The sequence below is a fragment of the Acanthopagrus latus genome, chromosome 4 (genome assembly GCF_904848185.1).
Source record: "Acanthopagrus latus isolate v.2019 chromosome 4, fAcaLat1.1, whole genome shotgun sequence".
Lineage (NCBI taxonomy): Eukaryota > Metazoa > Chordata > Actinopteri > Spariformes > Sparidae > Acanthopagrus > Acanthopagrus latus.
In genome coordinates, this window is record NC_051042.1 from 12377700 (window position 1) to 12390460 (window position 12761).

General features: G+C 39.2%; 1 protein-coding gene across 10 annotated transcripts in view; it reads right to left on the bottom strand.

The window, feature by feature from the left end:
* luzp2 (leucine zipper protein 2) overlaps positions 1 to 12761 on the bottom strand; it is a 231080-nt gene that overhangs the window by 169597 nt on the left and 48722 nt on the right. The window lies entirely within an intron of this gene.

Consider the following 12761-nt stretch of genomic DNA (forward strand, 5'->3'; position numbering starts at 1 on the left):
TTCTGGAGGTAGGCAGGTCCCTAGCACGGCTCTCTTGAGCAGTCACTGGCCCATTTGCTGATGCGGGGAGGGAAATACTTAGAGCAACTAGCCTGAAGCAGCTGTCATGTAATTCAGCTGGCGTCGGATACTGATGGTGGTGTGTGAGCTTTACTTCAGCAGGAGTGATGAGGCATTACAAAAGCTCTTTGTTCCAGCTAAGTGGAGAGAAAAGAGGAAGTCAGCAGTCCTGCCCACTTCATCAAAACACACAACTTTGTTAAAACTCTGTTCATCTCATGGATCACCAACTAGGACTTTGTGAAGTGAAACTATACGGTTCAGTATTTAGTTTTCTTGTCTCATGGAAACAATCCATGTTCTCGTAGACAATAGACTTCGGAGAGGGAGGAATTTATCACAGCCTCTCAGTAACCCCACTAAGACTGCAGTCATGGAGCCTTAATATAAAAACCTCTACAAATATTTCTGTTTTCCATTATCTTATCTCTGTGTTTGACCAATGTATTATGTTTTAACTGTGGAGTGCCAGCATTACCTGCAAAATTTGTGTTCCCCACATGTTGCGAGTATATTGGCCTGCCACCTGTGATTCCAGATTCCAGATTCTTTGATTCACCCCTTCCACGTCCCAGTGTTAAAAAAAAAAAAAAAAGAAAAGAAAAGAAAAAAAAACCTGCATGTTCACTGGTCGCACATGCGCAACTAAATGTAACATTTAGTCACACTGTCTAAAATTTTGGTCGCAAAATGCAACAATTTGGTCGCAATCTGACCCCTACTGCAGTGTTCTTCTGTTGTTCAAAATCTATTCAGTACTCTTTCACTTTTTAGCCGTTCTGATGGCCTGGCTTGAAGGATGGCAATATTGCTTGGCCAGTTGGTCCCCTTTAGTCCAGACTCAAACATCTCAGCAACGGAGGCTCGCCAAGAAATTGTGTGCAGATGATCTGTGTGACAGAGGATAAAGTCGACTGACTTTCATGATCTGCTGAGCTTTCGATTGGTGTCACAATCAACAAAGTCGACATATGTGGTTTGCAGCGCATTATCTTTACAACTTCACTGGATAGAATGCTGTTATCTTTGCTTCAGACATTCACAACCCCACTCCTCTTGATGAATTGGAATAATTTTGTTAATTCTCTTATTTTGAATGTAGCTCCATCATCAGCTCAAGATGTTAAGATGTAGAAAGACTAAATAAATGAAACATTAACAACAAACACTCTTCATTTAATACAATAAATGACAAACAGAATATCTTGACATTCAAGAAGCTGGAACCAGCAAATATTTGCATGAATAATTACTAAAAGGATCAAATGTTCTTTTGATCAACTAATCTATCAATTAACTAATAGTTTCAGCTCTAATATTTGGTTAATGTCGCCTGAGCGGCCAGGCAACATGTGACCATAGGAAGTTATTCATCATATGGAAATGCACTGATGGCACATCATAATGAATCCTTAGACCAATTATAATGAAGCTACAACTACAATTTCTTTTCTAATTTCAGATCTGACCCGCTAATAATGACTCTGGCCAATTAAGATTTTCTTAGTTTTCGGGACCAATAATTTAACAGCACACAGAGACATTTTTTGTAACCTTTTCAATGGAAAATGAACCCGTATGTTTCTTTTTCATAGAAATAACGTATAGAAATAACACATTGCAGGTTACTTTAATGGCCTGTTCCTGAAATGTCTTGGTGAATTTTACCTCTACCCTCATAGTGTTTAATGGTCTATCCCAGAGTGTCATTGTATGAGATTAAAACATAAGGACCCCGTCTATAATGCGTTGAGTGCTGAACACCAGCCAGTTACACTCTGACTGTACTCCACCTGAGCTGCCTATAAGTGATTCATCCATAACCTGAAAGAAAGATAATTATCTGTTATATGTAAAGAAAAGCCTTTTAAAAAAAAAAAAAAAATGTGTGAGTTTCTCATGTCATCTGTACTTATTTTTTTTTCTCACAAAACATTTGGTTTCACCCTACTAAATGCACTGCCTTCACCTTCAACAGAGAATAGATCTGTAATGTCCTATTCAAACTGTGATCACAAAGTCAAGGAGACTTTACACGAGACATTAGACCACTGATTAGCCTAAATGGTCATCTAATAACCAAAGAATGGAGAGAGATTTTAAAAGGGCAACGTTTTCTACTTGGTATAATCTCAGTTTCCTCATGCTATTCTCAAAGATGATACAGCTTCTATAGAAGCTATTGTGCAGACTCGACAAGGTTTGACAAGCATCAAGAAGCTATTCCCCAATCACAAGATCTCAAACCTTGTGTGACGTTTTGGAGCAAAGAGAGGTAGGGTAAAGCAGAGTTCAGTGCAGTGATATATTTAACACTTGGGGCTTTTAATTTAATTGAATTTCATTTTCAATCAATGTATTTTCTAAGTAATTTTAAACAAACATATGCCATCAGATTATCTGTTGTGAGGAATGTGGGGTTTAAAACGGTTGATAAGCCAAATATAATGCACCAAAGAATATTATCAGGCTTTCATATATGATTAAACTAATCTAGGGGTATTCTGAGATTTCAGTTCAAAAATAAATATGTCAAAATAAGTCATGTACCTACAACTGACACCTAAGCTAGACCCAGATGTTTTCAGTAACACAAAGAAAACAAAGATTTTTGGACAAAATTACAATTCTCTCCTGCTTCTAAATGTTGTTTTTTCGAGCTCAGAAATGTTATAAAGAGGCATTCCAGTCTTTCCAACTTGTGCTTGTTGTTGTTGTGGAAACCTTATGAAAAACACCTCCTGATGCACAGTGTGTTTGAAAAGACGCTTTTAAATGTAGAAACCTTGTTGGACGGAGCTTTTTACTCCAGCAAACATGATAAATTCTGCACAGAGTTAAACTGGAGAGTGAAATGATTGAAAATATACAAAATCAGTTGAGATTCTCTTGTGTAAAGCAAGGTCACAGGAAATGGTGCATGACTGCCAAGCATGGAAGGTTGACATGGTTCACAGCTCACACAATTATACACACTTTGAACACAATCGGCTCTGTGCTCACTGGCATTCTCTGAAATTTTAGGGACAGGTGTTCTTTCTTCTTCTCTCGATGCAGCAGAGAAGGAAAAAAACATCTTGAGCAGATATAGTACATCACGCACAAGTACCGCACACATAGACCTTGCTTTTACATGCACTCAGCATCATTCCAGAGGAAGCTGTCTTTTTTTCACTGTTCTGAGGGTTATTCACTGAATAAAACTGTCTCTGCTGAAGAGCTTTAGCTGCATGTGATAATATCGCCAGCGCCACTGACTTATGTCCAGCTGTGCAGCTTCAAATGATAATGACAACTCTGTTGCTAATATTTTTACTCTCCAATTCCTCCTCAGTAAGAGAAAGTACTTAACTACTTTAAGCATTATGATGTGGGTTTGTCTGTTATCTGTAATGGGCTGTAGGCAATAGCATGTTTTGTGCTGGTTGTTCTTGTTTTGTTTGGCTTCAGCTCTCTGTTAAGTGCTGCTGATAAATTCACTTATTTATAAAACAAAAACACCAAAAGGCTGCTGGAATTGTGCAACAAAAGCACAAAGACATAAATGAATATATCTATAATTGTCATTAGGGCTATTATCCACAAGGTGGTGCTCTTTCATCAATTTTTACCAGCAAAAGTTAAGCTCATGACAAGAAATATTCCTTTCATTATTTCTATTCTTTTATTGTGCTTACAAAAAAGAAAGGGTTAAAGATTCAGTCAGTCACTATTTGACAAACTAAATTACATTTATTTTCACGTTTACATTTCATAAGTGTAAGTAATAGATAAACATCTGTTTCTTATCTGATCATACTAAAAATATAGGCTGCTTTATTAACATCACTGATGTAAGCAGACTTACCACAGCAGTAGATATTGAAATATTACACAAATAGCAAGAATATTGGCACTTTGGAGCAAGACAAGTTTGACTTTAACTTTTATTTTACTGTTTGTTCAAGGGTTAGTTCAATAGCTGGAGACATGCATGATTTAAAGTGTTAGTTTGGGTCCAAAATGATGTGTTAAATCATGAAAGTCACAGTGACACAAAATAAACAACTGATCGCAGCTGCAGTGGTAGACCAGCAACCCTCCTGTTCTACAAGGTAAAAATAACAAAAAAAAGATTGCTGTAGTCAAATGATGCTCAGACAGCAGAGTAAAGCCAGTGGGGTGGAGACCTCTCACCTGTAAGCTGCATTGTGATGCAACGTCACAGCATACTTGACTGCCTATGTTAATTTTCCAATCCTGGCTGTTTAGGTAGCACTGAAGAGGGGGTGAGCAGAGAGCTAAATTTACCCGGTTAAGAAATATTGCAGAGGGAGGCAAAGATCAGCAGCCAGCCAGTGACTTAAAGACACACACCTAGTACTTTGAAAAGAACATCTGCGCAAGTGTCCGACTAAATGGTCACACAGAGAAGTACGACTCGAAGTGGACTCGAAGCTTATGTTTGCATCTATACAGAATCCAGCCAAGAGTTGAAGAGGCACTGTCAACTTCATTTTCCAACTCAGAGAGAGCTGCATGCAGCAGAGTCATGTTTGTGGTGTTCAACACATTCAGGAAGTGCTCTGCTTGAGAGTTGATGATAATATTTTTTGTAGATTAAAAGCACACCTGTACTGGTAAATGGATATGCATTTCTATAGCTCTTTTCCAGTTTACAGACTGCTCAAAGCCCTTTAACACACTTGTCACATTCACCCAGTACACACACGCACACGCACACACACACACACACACACACACACACACACACACACACACACACACACACACACACACACACATTCAAAGCCTGATGCAAGGGGCCAACTGCTCAACAGTAGCAATTTTGGGTTAAGTATCTTGCCAAAGGATACTTCGACATGCAGCTGGAGAAGCCAGAGATTCGAATCAGTGACCTTCTGATTACTAGATGACCCGCTCTACCTCCTGGAAGACTGATGAAGACTGATTTCTAGACTGATGTTATCAAAAAGGCGTAGCTTTTTTATATTGTTGACTGTTGTAGACTGATTTTTGAGAGGCCATTCTAAACGAAAGAAAAGTTCAGATGTATCAGTTATGTAGAAAATGAGGATTCTGTGCACTTAGATGCATCAAGATGCTTCAATAAATGTTGTGTATTCCAATAATTGACAGGTGAATCGTAATTGAATCGAACTGTGAGGCCACTGAGGATTCACACCTCTGGGTAGAGCAGTGAAAATAAGTATAGGGTACACCGATACTGTTTTTTTTTTTTGCTGCTTCTGCAAACTAGAGGTGTTCAGACCGCTATCCCCTGTAGGTAAAACACTGACTATGGATAAGTACCTCATGCAGCCCAGAGCTAATCATTTGAGGGACTGTAGCACTTTCTCCTGGGAGATGTACTATACTTGTCACTTGAATAAACACATGCGGTATATGGCTGTAAAGTGTGTCACAGTATGATTATGGATTGTAATGATGACATTTGACAGTAGTGGAAAAACATATCGAAGTAAAACATTCACAACCTGCTAACCGCAACAATTAATTCTGACCGAGTAAATGTCATTCATCGGTCACCGTGTTCCGGAACAAAGGCGTCAGCTAATGAAAGATTTACCGCTACAGTCTTTGTGGCAATACTGTGACAACTCTCATCAAATATAAATATGACAGTTCTTCTGGGGACAACTTTATCCATCTAAGAGGCTAGACCGTCACTTAGATAATGTTCAGCTTCCTGTAAAAAAACAAGAAAAAAAGACTGAGCACCATTTTAATCCCATCCGCACAGTCCATCCATACTTCCGACTTCAGGGATATCACTGAAGTTCAGTGCTTTCTGTGACGTCCTGAGATATAGTTGATTAGCCTCATTACTTCATGCATATCTGGTTACCAATCAGCCATTGTCTTTCTATCCAGCTGCACTGCTGCCATTCTTCACACAGTATTAGTCACCATCTGTCAAAATCTGAATAATTGAGCACCATATCTTCAGCTCTTTAACATCGACTTTACCCAAATACTGACAAAGTCCTTTGAGGGCTGTCCTTGTGATTTTATCTGTGCTTTGGCACTGGTAATCAAGCAAGGCAAAAGAAACAGCACTGGACTTGTAAGCAGGTTAAATTTGTGTTTTTCCAACCTTCAGGTTGGTGTGAGGAACCCTGTGATAAACATTTTACTAAGAATATTCCACCTCACTTTCTGGCTCATATCACGACTGTTCTCCCATTTTGCAGCTCTGCACAGAAATGTAACTAATGTGCATGATTGTCTTCGCAAGACATTTTTAGTACAAATGCATTTTTCCTGGATAATCGCTAATTAGCTAGCCTCTGTTATGAAAATGTGACTGCTGGCTCTGTGTCAACCTGTGTTGAGACATTCTTCTGTTAGTTTTAACCCAGAATCACTCGCGCACTGCACAACACCACTGCCAATTAAAACATTTCATGTATGCTTGGAAAAAAAATATTCAACCAGAGATCTACAAAGACATCTCCTGTTGTGAGCTTGAGTATCTGGTGATCCTAGCATGAGCTGTCTGATTTGTACACAGAGGTGGTCGATAAAAGTGAAGTATGCTTTTGTATGCCCTGTTTGTTTTTGACCTTTGTCTTGTGCTCAGGTAGTTCAATCCTCACAAACTTGGATCACAGTGACCCACTGCTGGCAGCATACAGTGGGTTTATCATAGCTTCTCACTGAAAACAGCTGCAATCTGGTGGATAAGATGCTGAGAATAACTGGGGCAAGTAAACCAAAACAACAAAGCCATAAAACCAAAATAAAAGGAGGGCTGAAAGATGATGAGTCTCTCTGGGTTCATCACTGTGAGCAAGTCTTGTCACATCACCTTAATATAATTGTGATTAGAATGTTTTCTTCTTTGGAACCACATGATAATGTGATACACATGATAATGTGATACCAAATATCCCTCTTGTCACGCTTTTGGCCAAACGCACAGTGGTTGAACCAATCAGCATGCTTTTGATGAACCACTGGTTGACAGAGGCAGCTGATACAGGCATGGTTTAGGCCTAATGACCAGCAAGAGAAGAGACTGGACATTTGAAAACAACAATGGTGTCTCCTAAAGAGGTTAGCATAGATGCTACTTTAGCATCAGTTAGATCAGAACTGGTGACTTTGTGTAATTGAAAGAAACTGAAAGTCCCTGCCTTTTCCAAACAGTTTATAGAGGCACATTTCCAGATAGTTCTGTGCAAAAGAGTGTCAGGTTAGCGACTCCCGTCCTACAAACAAAATAGGAGCCTCTCACAACTAATTCAAGTCAACTATGTTGACAAAAATACTGCTTAAAAAAATCTTATAACTAACAATTTATTACTCAAGTAGCCCGTTTATGTTTGAAAAGTTTGACAGCAGAGCCATGATAAAATCAGGCAAAATGGAAACAAAAATGTGCACTGTACTGTGTTGTGCAGCAGCTGTGCGGTCAATCAAATACTAAAAATGGGTCTCACTTTTAACCAAAAGGGGGAAAAGGCTACTGAATCCCGCTTGTGGCCAAAAATATATTATGCCATAATGATAGGAACTATACATAAGGAATTGAACAAGTGGAGGCAATTTAGCTCTTCTGTTCTCGGTTGTATCACAAAGGCAGCGCATGTGAGCCTGACAGCATCTGGGCTGTAACTTTCAAAGGCAAGAAATCATTGGATCCATTGTTGATAAAAAATATAAAAATATATATTGATTAGAGAACCTTTAAGGATTTATACTTATATCCGGTAGCCAATAAATACCAATCTCCGTCCTCTCTAATCTTATAACATTTTAGTAATGCAGCATTATGCCTCAGCAACAGACAGCAACGTTAACACACCCAGAAGATCTTGAGAAGTTATGACAGGTTAAGAGATTTCAGAAATACAATACAAACAGGCCCCATTGAGTGCCTTCAAAAACAAACAGCAGGATCTTAAAATCAATTGTTGACGCCCTGGAAGCCAGTAAAGACAGTCCAGCACAGGAGGAAGATTGCCTTTCTTTTGAGTGCCACGCAAAGCTTTTTCTGCAGCTTTTTGGACATTATAGGCACACATGGAACAGCAAAGACCAGTTAAAAGCCAAAGAAGGGAGATGCATGAGGGACGGAAATGAAATCATAAATACGTTTCATTATAAGTTAAAGATTTTAGATGATGCTCTTAACTGGAGGAAATGAGAACTAACTGACTACGCTAAGTACTAAGCTAATTTGTTTATACAAATGTTGTGCCAACGGCTTGAAAGGTTTTTAGCGATGGTAATGATGGAGTCAGGGAGGCCAAATATGACAAACTCAAGACATGCTCTCATTAAGCCGTAGAAACATTCTTTGATGTTCTGAGACATTAGCGCTTTCCGTCAATTGTAGCATTAAATAAACCTCATGCAGCCCCCTTGGTGTAATCTGGTCCGTATTTTTGTGAACATGCATCTTGCCTATTAATTTTTATTTCATTTCTCCCACATACAAATGAAAGTCAAATTGAGAGCTACGAACAGAGAAGCTCTTCTTGGTTTTTTAAGGCCCTACATTTAACTGCTTGTTTGGTTTAACTCATGGTCTACCTTTCTCCCTCATCATCATGATTGAACACGACATAAACTAGTCAAAATGACTCTTTAGGCCCTTTAGGCCTCCACTGAATCTGAGCGCAGGCAGCCAAAGCCTCTTCACAGCTGACCACTCGCGCCCTCTGAAAGAGTGTGTTCTCGGTTGGGCTGGATCAGTTTTCCTGCAGAGGCAGACTTAGGGGGGAAGCTGCTGTGTGTATTTTGGGAAAACATGGGCACATGTTAGCAGCTGCCTCTGAGACACTTAATACCAGATATAGCAGGTCTGAAAACACATACACAACACAGTTTGGTGTTAAATCCTCACTGATCAGGCTTAAATGGACAAATCTACCCTAAAACACTTTAGCACCAACCAAGCAGTCCATGTCCCTTGTCTTTTTTTTTTTTTTTTTCAGCCATTATGCTGTGGAGTGGAGTTGGGTTTTCTTAATTCTGTAGATAAATGGATGGATTAACTTAAAGTGAAACTTGCGCCAAAATGCAATTTAGGCTTTTTTTGTGAATGTATATGAGTCAAACCTTTGTGTAAAAGCATAATTACGATGAAAGAGGCACTTTTAAGATTAACCATATTCGGATTCGGATTGCTTGGGGCAAATTAGCGAATTAGCCAAAATCGTTATTTTCAAAACACTAAGAAGGCTCGACACAACATGAGCACTCATCAGCACTCTGACATTGATCAAACCGCTGTGCCCAACTCCAGCATTTTTCTTCTAGCCTAGCTCTGATGCGTAGCAACTCCACTATTCCTCTCAAATAAAATATCAACAGGCAGCTGGGCGAAAAAATAAATAAATCAGGGTGTGTACCTCTAAGCTTTGAGGTTCTTTGGCTGGTTGCTTTGGAGGCGGTGGCCAACTTCTCTGAGCCTCCAAGGCTGTAGCTTCAAGCGTTTATGAAATTGCAATGTACCGACAAATGTTCATGTCCACATAGAGCGAACTGCCACTAACAAATTAAAAGCAACATTTTATGTATTTTGTGACTTCAGTAATACGGTGATTACATGTGGGAAGAAAAAGCCTACATTCAGTATATTCATGATTTCCTTATTCCAAAATGACATTATCTTGCAGATGCAGTTCTAACAGTTAAGTCAAAAATGTAAAATGCTTAGGCACAAGCCCCACAGAACATTAAAAGCTCAGGCTTAGATGTTAACAAGCTTGCTCAGCAATTTTGCATTCCCACACGGTGCTCATTCAGTTAGTGAATTTAGTATTTGGGAATAAAAAGAAGCAGCTCATCAGTTGGCAACATGCCCCCCACAAACTGAGCTGAGTTGTGCAGTGATTTCTGTACCGTGGCTGAAATCTGAACCGCGTGTCGTCTGAGACCCTTGAGTCAAGACAGGCGTTTAATCCTGATCATCACACACATTTAAAGACTACTCTCAGAATTGACCGTTCGCTAAATTCCTTCCCGGAACAGCGGTTGTCCAACTACTGTACAGCTTAGCGACCTGAGGCAGGGCAGGTCTGTCATGCTTTGAATTGTTGAAACGGTGTAGCTGCGCCCCCAGATTAAAACTCCAAATATAAAGAGTTTGAAAGGCGGTGTCTTCCTTCCAACCTTTCCAACGCTAAAAGCACAGGACCAGAAGTTCACTTTGGCAACCCTCATTATCCAAGATAGTGTTACATATGTCAAACACATCAATTAGTCATCACCCTCAAAGCTTTTTCTCTTGTGACATTAAAAGTTACAACAAAAGTGAGAGAAGTTAGAATGAACCTAAGCCTTATTTTTGAATTAATAGTTAGTTAGTCAATCCTTGTATCATCAAAAAAAATGTTACACCAGTCTGTTTATGTCACATTAATGGATCATCAGCAGGTGAAGATGACTGTCATACTTTAGTTTTAGCCTTTTGGCACACGTATGTAGCCATCAAGTATGTATGTATGTATGTATGTTGAATCCCTCAAGATTCAACATACATAAAAAAAAAAATAAAAATGGTCTGCTGAAAACATCTTTAAAATGTCGACTCGAAGCAGCGTTTTCAAACAACACATGGAGCAATCATTAGCTTAATAATCTAGTTAGCTAAAGTTGATAAAAAAGCCTGCTTTTCTATGTATCTACTTTTAACAAGGGATCTACTTTTTCAAAAATATAATAGGGTGCTTGAGTGTTATATGTCTCAAAGTTATCATGGTACATTCAAAACAGACCTAAGAATTAAGTATTGGAATGTTACATTTCAGCAAACAGATACATTCAGATGTACATACATCATAAGCAGAGCAACATCATGACATAAAATGGAATGTTAAACCTAATGTTGCAGTAAAAAAATGTTTCAACATATCCATCATTTGCTATATGTACTTGCTAACATTTATTCTGGTAACTGAGTTATGTAAACTTCAAATGAAAGCAAGCTTGACAGGCATAACAGGGCGGGGCTAAGCCAATATTCTCTTATACACACATTTAACCATTAGTCTTATATATATATTTTATAGGCCATCAACAGCTGCATGGATGTATTGTTTAGTCTTATCGATATGGACAAACAGTCTGGTAAGCAGAGCCACAGACAGACAGAGACTAATGCACATGTAAGTTAGTAAAGAGCATCAGCAACTTTTTTGACATTTAATGGAATGAATGGGCTGCCAACTTCCTAGATCCATGGCTGGCTCACAGCATGCCCGTTCTTTTCTGTTCTCAAAAATGCACCTTAGTATAAAGTTATTGCAAATGTACAGAAATTAATTACTGAAATAGACTGCTTGTATTTTATTACTGAAATAGACTGCTTGTATTTTAATAAAGAGTGCCCTCCCTCTACAATAAAATACCAACGTGGCTGGAATTAAATTTTGTAGCACCACAATACAAACACACTCATATTTTTTAATCTGTCTGAGGAACAAATCCAGTCACACATCTTGGGTCGTGAGTCACAAGGTTTTGAAGGCCCCTGTCTGCTAACACTGGAACAGGAAAATTCATGGCGCCATTGAATGTAAATGTAGATGTCATGAATCAGCTGTCCAATCTTTTCTAAGTGGCCATAGTGGGCAGACTACCATTCAAAGCATAAAAAAATGAGATTAATTCATCCTGCTCCATGTCGGCTGGTTCTTATCCTCGGTGTCATCCATTCAAATTTCTTCAAAACTCACCTTTCATCTGGTTTTATTTCTTACATGGGGTTATAACTCATCTCTTTTAGATTAGCTTCTAGTTGGTGAAATGAGCCATAAATTTATTTTATGTTGTATTGGTGTAGAGTGCTTCCCCTTCTCCAGATGCCTGAATAATTCTTTCCCGTCTGTATATTTTATTGTACAGCAGAGATGTGCCACCATTGGCTGTCATTATCTCTGTGTGCTGCTGTTTGTCTCACAGATTTAGTACAATAGAAGGCTGGACTTTCTTAAAGAAGGTTTGAGCCATAAAGTGGCCTCAAATAAATAAATAAATCTTAAATGTTCAAAATAAAACATAGATGTCTTTTCCTAAGCCTTACAACATCTGTCACACGGTTCATTCAGTGGCCAGGAGCCCTTCATGTCCACCACCACTCCACTAAATCCTTAGCCCCATAATCTCCCATAAACACTCCCTGACTGTGGAGCCTCACTGGCACTGCCCACATGTGTTTGCCAGTCCCATATACCCATTAGCACCGTTAAGCCTGTGCTTCTCATCCAAACCCCCAGCCCTCACAGCAAAGGTGAGTTTGTCAGATGATTACCACTTTGCACTACGGGTGGCATTAATCCTCAGCTCTGGCGAGAAATCGCTGAAAACAGGAAAAGTATTATCCATCCCTGTCCACCACAGTCTTAAGTTGCCTCTCATTACAAGCAAAGGTTTGCATACTGCAGAAATTGAATTTCATTTGCTCTGTATCCCTGTAGCCTCATCACACCCTCTTCCCCTTCATAACCCCCCCTTCACTTTTTTTGCTCATCTTCACCCCCCCTGCTTCATGGCACGTTCATACTTCTCCCTCTCTAACCTCTTTTTCTTCTGCAACCAGACACAGCAGTCTGATTTTTTTTTTTTTTTTCCCCCTCTGCCCTACTGCAGCCCATATTCACGCTAACACGATTCCAATCCTTCCATAAGCAGGAAAACTACAGTGAACAAAAATCAGGGGAAGATAC